Source organism: Mustelus asterias, chromosome 32, assembly GCF_964213995.1.
Source record: "Mustelus asterias chromosome 32, sMusAst1.hap1.1, whole genome shotgun sequence".
In the NCBI taxonomy this organism is placed as follows: domain Eukaryota; kingdom Metazoa; phylum Chordata; class Chondrichthyes; order Carcharhiniformes; family Triakidae; genus Mustelus; species Mustelus asterias.
In genome coordinates, this window is record NC_135832.1 from 7,098,988 (window position 1) to 7,105,906 (window position 6,919).

Genomic DNA, 6,919 nt, shown 5'->3' on the forward strand with positions numbered 1-6,919 from the left:
TGCAGCTAGGGACTGCTCAGTCTGGTTCACAGTTACTTTCTCCTTTGGTCGGTTTGTGGCCATTTGCTGCCAGCATGTTTACAGTCAAAAATGATTTTATTTTATGAACCAACTTGCATTCACTTTATCACTCGTGATCTAAAACGACCTCCAGAGGTGCGGACAGGGAGGCAACAGTGCCTTCGGTACATCTGACGGTTTTTGTTTTGAGTACAGACCTAGCAAAGATTCAAGTGGATGAATCAACAGCTGGCCGTTGGAGGACTGCAAGAAGGGAAATAGGAGAAGTAAATGTGCTCCAAATCTCTACAGTCCAGCCTGAGGTAACAGACGATATATCTTATGGGGTATAAGGGAAGAGCGTTGATATACAGTGCCTGCTGATAAAAGGGCGAATGTACCACCCGAGATATCTGCTGCAAGGTTCAATCGCTGACAATGTTGTTCAATAGGTATACCTGAGCAATCAGTTCCTACATGCAGGCATGGGACTTACTGAACTTGCCTGAGGCTCACAAAGAGGCACGCCTGCAGTAGTTGTAAGACGTCAGCTCTCTCTCTCTTTCTCTCTCGCACAATATCTCCGAAACTCAGTCTCATTTCACATACTCGATCTCTCACGCACACACTTTCTCACACACACTCACCTTCTCACACACTCACTCAGAATGAGAGTGGATAAACATTAATGCACGCTATAATCCCTGCGCCAGACATTGTCAATGTTCAATCTTACGCAATGAATCTTGCGAAAAGCCTTGTTAATGTTTCCAACATAAATGTCTCAATTTCACGACAGCTTGTTGGAACGGGGAAAACACAATCATTTTAGGGCACAGAATTTTGTTTTACATATTTATGCCCATTGTGTCCGTGCTCTACCAGAAAAGGAGTTATAAACAAAATGCTCCCATTTTGCAACAATTGGTCTGCAACTCGACAGGTTTCGATGAGACAGAGAGAGTAGCTCAGTTGGTATCCAAATGCCTGACTTCCACTGTCGCCCGTCTTTACCGTGACAGTTGTAAACGTCAACAAGTGTTCCCACATACTTCCAGATAAATTTTCAGTGTTTACTCTCGTGAAACAGGGTAACCATTCATTCGTACACAACAAGCACAAAAAGGGAAATGATGCTTCAATAATTTCTGGAAATGTTAACATCCAGAATGCACAGGATGGTTGAAGTGATTCTGTTCCAAAGGTGAAATGGGTTTCTGATTTAAAATCTCAATCTGACAGCGGTAGTGACATTCACGCAAAAGCATAAATCATCCAAAGCATAATGTCACTCAGGCGCGCGCACACACACACACAGACACACACTCACATAAATACATGATTATACAAATAACAGAACGCCACACACATAGAGATATATAGTTATCCCACACAAACCCCTACACTCACAGAAGCACGAAGTGACACACAAATTCTGATGTGCACACGGATGAAGATGTTCAGATGCAGAAACAGGGAAACACAGACATTCTCACAAACACGCACACAAGCTCAAACACATGCACACTCATCCACGCACTGACAGGCAGAGAGACGTGCAGATAGAGAAACACAGAATCCCTCCCAAACACACATACATAAGCACCTATACAAACACTGACACATACAGCCACAAACTCGCTGACACACAGGAAGGTACACACGAAGGACAGATGTCCTCAAACAAACATTCCCACACACAAAGACGGACAATATTGTGAATTAATATTGATCTCACTCTCGGCACCCTGGGGACAGCCGAAGTGTAACACAAACAACGTTAGCATTCTGAGTGAATTTTGTATTTAAATGATGAAATACTCACAGCCAAGGGTGTAAATGTAATTCATGATGTTACGGCACAGAGGTTAATCCCCTTTACCTCGCGTCATAATTAAGGTACAGTTCGACTGGAATGCTGTTCGAATATTGCAAGGAACATTCATTACCAAAATAGTAATAACGGATTTTTGTCATTCTCAAATCAATTATATAACCAGGTCTGATAGAACATAGAACATAGAACAGTACATCACAGAACAGGCCCTTCGGCCCACGATGTTGTGCCGAGCTTTATCTGAAACCAAGATCAAGCTACCCCACTCCCTGTCATCCTGGTGTGCTCTATGTGCCTATCCAATAACCGCTTAAATGTTCATAAAGTGTCTGACTCCACTATTACTGCAGGCAGTCCATTCCACACCGCAACCAAGTAAAGAACCTACCTCTGATATCCTTCGTATATCTCCCACCACGAACCCTATCGTTATGCCCCCTTGTAATAGCTCCATCCACCCGAGGAAATAGTCTTTGAACGTTCACTCTCTCTATCCCCTTCATCATTTTATAAACCTCTATTAAGTCTCCCCTCAGCCTCCTCCGCTCCAGAGAGAACAGCCCTAGCTCCCTCAACCTTTCCCCATAAGACCTACCCTCCAAACCAGGCAGCATCCTGGTAAATCTCCTCTGCACTCTTTCCAGCGCTTCCACATCCTTCTTATAGTGAGGTGACCAGAACTGCACACAATATTCCAAATGTGGTCTCACCAAGGCCCTGTACAGTTGGTCCTGATAGCATGCGGAAGTTTTGGAATTCTTTGGTAGTTGTCCGCATTCTATTAGAGCTGTCTGATTTGGGACCTTTTGCTGGGGAGCGAGTGATTTATCTTAAGACTGGCAGAGTTAGGGACTGACTGCTCCAGTTGATCTAACTGCCCTTAAATGTATTTACCTGCTTCAGGTGATCGAGCTCTGCTTATGGTTGAACTCCTGGCTCAACACTGGTGGAACTGAACTCAAGGCAGTTAATTAATAATCATTTTTATAATCATTTTGACCTATCAATATTCCTGTATACTCAGATTTGCCTGATGTTCACAACAACAGCAAATTCAAACCTCACAGGTTAGCTTTCGCTGAGCGTTTTCTTTAAACTGACAGGCTGTTAGCTGATTGCCATAATTAAATTCATCGGCAAACAAAATGCAAAAACCTACAGAGCCGGTTAACAAGGCAACCGTTATGCTTGGTGCTCGCATCAAATGCTGCAACTTAGAGTCTGTGTGTACTCTGCATTTTAAACATCTCAGCATTGAATAATTTCAGCTTCTAAAGGCATTGACCCACCAGCTTTTAAAGGGAACACGCACTGCTTTCCCCGACAGTGTTTGACATTATTTACAGACACTCTGTACGTCTATTAAACTCAACTTGACAACACCTCCCCCCTTACGGATAAAAATGTGCCATCAACATGAGACAATGGCTTCACTGTTTTTCTTCCGTGGTCTGAGACATTTTGAAATACTTTTCAAGTCTGTCCAAGAGATCTAGTTTTAGTTCTTTCAGACTCTTCCTCCTTAAACAACGTCTTAATAATCTCTTCCTTTTTGGCGTGCCAACGTTCTTCATGGCGCCTATGAACCTCCTTCCTCCTGTGAGTTTCAGCCTGGTCAGCCAGTCGCTTCTTGCGAGCCTTGTCTACATTTTAGTTTGTGAATGTGCTCCACCAAGATACGTTTATTCTTGAAGACAGTACCCTTGCCCTTCAGATACATGTTGTGATACATGTGGCGATCGATCTACTTGGGCCCAACGTATCTGCGAAGTAGACGCCTCAGAGTTTTCATTCTCCTCATCAAGGCCACTTTCTTCTGCATGCGAGCATTAGCTCTATCCTTTCGCTTATTGAAGCCCATGTTCCATTCCTTCCTGTGCGTAAGGGGGTTCTTCCTGCATCAAACATGCGAGGGTACAGTCACAGGCTTGCGGATAATTTAACCATCTTTCATTAATTTTCTGATTTGTTGACGGGAATTGGCATTGGCCATCTGATCCAGCCATACCTTCGTCTTGCCACAGCGCAAAACGTTGGAGGCCAGCCTCTTCTGAAGCCCGAGCCTAATCATTGCCGCTTTTCGACGGAAAGGCAATTTTCAGTACCCACGAACTAAGTCCAACTTCATGATGTAAGTATCCTGTCCTCCTTTTTCCCAGTAAGAGGTTTAACAACACCAGGTTAAAGTCCAACAGGTTTATTTGGTAGCAAAAGCCACACAAGCTTTCGGAGCTGCAAGCCCCTTCTTCAGGTGAGTGGGAATTCTGTTCACAAACAGAGCTTATAAAGACATAAACTCAATGTACATGAATAATGGTTGGAATGCGAATACTTACAACTAATCAAGTCTTTAAGAAACAAAACAACATGAGTGGAGAGAGCATCAAGACAGGCTAAAAAGATGTGTATTGTCTCCAGACAAGACAGCCAGTGAAACTCTGTGGGGGTTACAAATAGTGTGACATGAACCCAATATCCCGGTTGAGGCCGTCCTCGTGTGTGCGGAACTTGGCTATCAGTTTCTGCTCAGCGACTCTGCGCCATCGTGTGTCGCAAAGGCCACCTTGGAGAACGCTTACCCGAATATCAGAGGCCGAATGCCCGTGACCGCTGAAGTGCTCCCCAACAGGAGGAGAACAGTCTTGCCTGGTGATTGTCGAGCGGTGTTCATTCATCCGTTGTCGCAGCGTCTGCATAGTTTCCCCAATGTAGCATGCCTCGGGACATCCTTTCTTGCAGCGTATCAGGTAGACAACGTTGGCCGAGTTGCAACAGTATGTACCGTGTACCTGGTGGATGGTGTTCTCACGTGAGATGATGGCATCTGTGTCGATGATCCGGCACGTCTTGCAGAGGTTGCTGTGGCAGGGTTGTGTGGTGTCTTGGTCACTGTTCTCCTGAAGGCTGGGTAGTTTGCTGCGGACAATGGTCTGTTTGAGGTTGTGCGGTTGTTTGAAGGCAAGTAGTGGGGGTGTGGGGATGGCCTTGGCGAGATGTTCGTCTTCATCAATGACATGTTGAAGGCTCCGGAGGAGATGCCGTAGCTTCTCCGCTCCGGGGAAGTACTGGACAACAAAGGGCACTCTGTCCACTGTGTCCCGTGTTTGTCTTCTGAGGAGGTCGGTGCGGTTTTTCGCTGTGGCGTGTTGTAACTGTTGATCAATGCGTCGAGCGCCATATCCTGTTCTTATGAGGGCATCTTTCAGCGTCGGAAGGTGTCTGTTGCGATCCTTCTCATCTGAGGAGATCCTGTGTATACGGAGGGCTTGTCCGTAGGGGATGGCTTCTTTACCGTGTTTCGGGTGGAAGCTGGAGAAGTGGAGCATCGTGAGGTTATCCGTCGGCTTGCGGTACAGTGAGGTGCTGACCTGACCGTCCTTAATGGAGATGCGTGTGTCCAGGAATGCAACCGATTCCGGAGAGTTGTCTATGGTGAGTCTGATGGTGGGATGGAACTTGTTGATGTCATCAGAGAGTTGTTTCAGTGATTGTTCACCATGAGTCCAAAGGAAGAAAATGTCATCGATGTATCTAGTGGATACCATCGGTTGAAGGTCCCGTGCTGTGAAGAAGTCTTATTCGAACCTGTGCATGAAGATGTTGGCATATTGAGGTGCGTATTTGGTCCCCATGGCTGTTCCGCGTGTCTGGATGAGGAACTGGTTGTTGAAGGTGAAGATATTGTGGTCCAGGATGAAGCGGATGAGATGTAAAATTGCATCTGGAAACTGGCAGTTGTTGGCGCTGAGCACTGAGGCCGTTGCAGCAATGCCATCGTCATGGGGGATGCTGGTGTAGAGTGCCGAGACATCCATTGTGACGAGGAGTGCTCCTGGTTCAACCGCTCCATGTGTGCTGAGTTTCTGTAGGAAGTCCGTCGTGTCGCGACAAAAGCTGGGGGTTCTTTGTACAATGGGTTGCAGGATGCCCTCGACATAGCCGGTGAGGTTCTCGCACAGGGTCCCATTGCCCGATACGATGGGACGGCCGGGTGTGTTTGCCTTGTGTATCTTCGGGAGGCAGTAGAGATCTCCAACGCGGGGAGTACGTGGGATGAGAGCACGGAGGGTGTTCTGAAGGTCCGGATCAAAGGTCTTGATCGGAGTGCTGAGTTGACGGGTGTGTTCTTTGGTCGGATCTGCAGGTAACTGTCTGTAGTGTTCCTCATTGTTTAGTTGTCAGTAAACTTCTTTGCAGTAATCCGTTCTGTTCAGTATGACGATGGCCCCTCCTTTGTCTGCTGGTTTGATGACAATGTTGCAGTTGGTCTTGAGAGCGTGGATGGCGTTGCGTTGTGCTTTGGTGATGTTCGGGGCTGTCTTGTGAGTGCGGCTGATGAATTTGGTGTTGACGCACCTCCTGACAGCTTGGGCATACATGGAGCGGAGAAGCTCCGGCATCTCCTCCGGAGCCTTCAACATGTCATTGATGAAGACGAACATCTCGCCAAGGCCATCCCCACACCCCCACTTCTTGCCTTCAAACAACCGCACAACCTCAAACAGACCATTGTCCGCAGCAAACTACCCAGCCTTCAGGAGAACAGTGACCATGACACCACACAACCCTGCCACAGCCACCTCTGCAAGACGTGCCAGATCATCGACACAGATGCCATCATCTCACGTTTGAACACCATCCACCAGGTACACGGTACATACTCTTGCAACTCGGCCAACGTTGTCTACCTGATACGCTGCAAGAAAGGATGTCCCGAGGCATGGTACATTGGGGAAACTATGCAGACGCTGCGACAACGGATGAATGAACACCGCTCGACAATCACCAGGCAAGACTGTTCTCTTCCTGTTGGGGAGCACTTCAGCGGTCACGGGCATTCGGCCTCTGATATTCGGGTAAGCGTTCTCCAAGGCGGCCTTCGCGACACACGACGGTGCAGAGTCGCTGAGCAGAAACTGATAGCCAAGTTCCGCACACACGAAGACGGCCTCAACCGGGATATTGGGTTCATGTCACACTATTTGTAACCCCCACAGAGTTTCACTGGCTGTCTTGTCTGGAGACAATACACATCTTTTTAGCCTGTCTTGATGCTCTCTCCACTCATGTTGTTTTGTTTCT

At 47.0% G+C, this 6,919-nt stretch overlaps 1 pseudogene; it reads right to left on the reverse strand.

Moving 5' to 3' along the window:
• Positions 1 to 3,310: 3,310 nt before the first annotated feature.
• On the reverse strand, positions 3,311 to 3,920 carry LOC144481782 (large ribosomal subunit protein eL19 pseudogene; annotated as a pseudogene).
• Between the last annotated feature and the right edge of the window lie 2,999 nt (positions 3,921 to 6,919).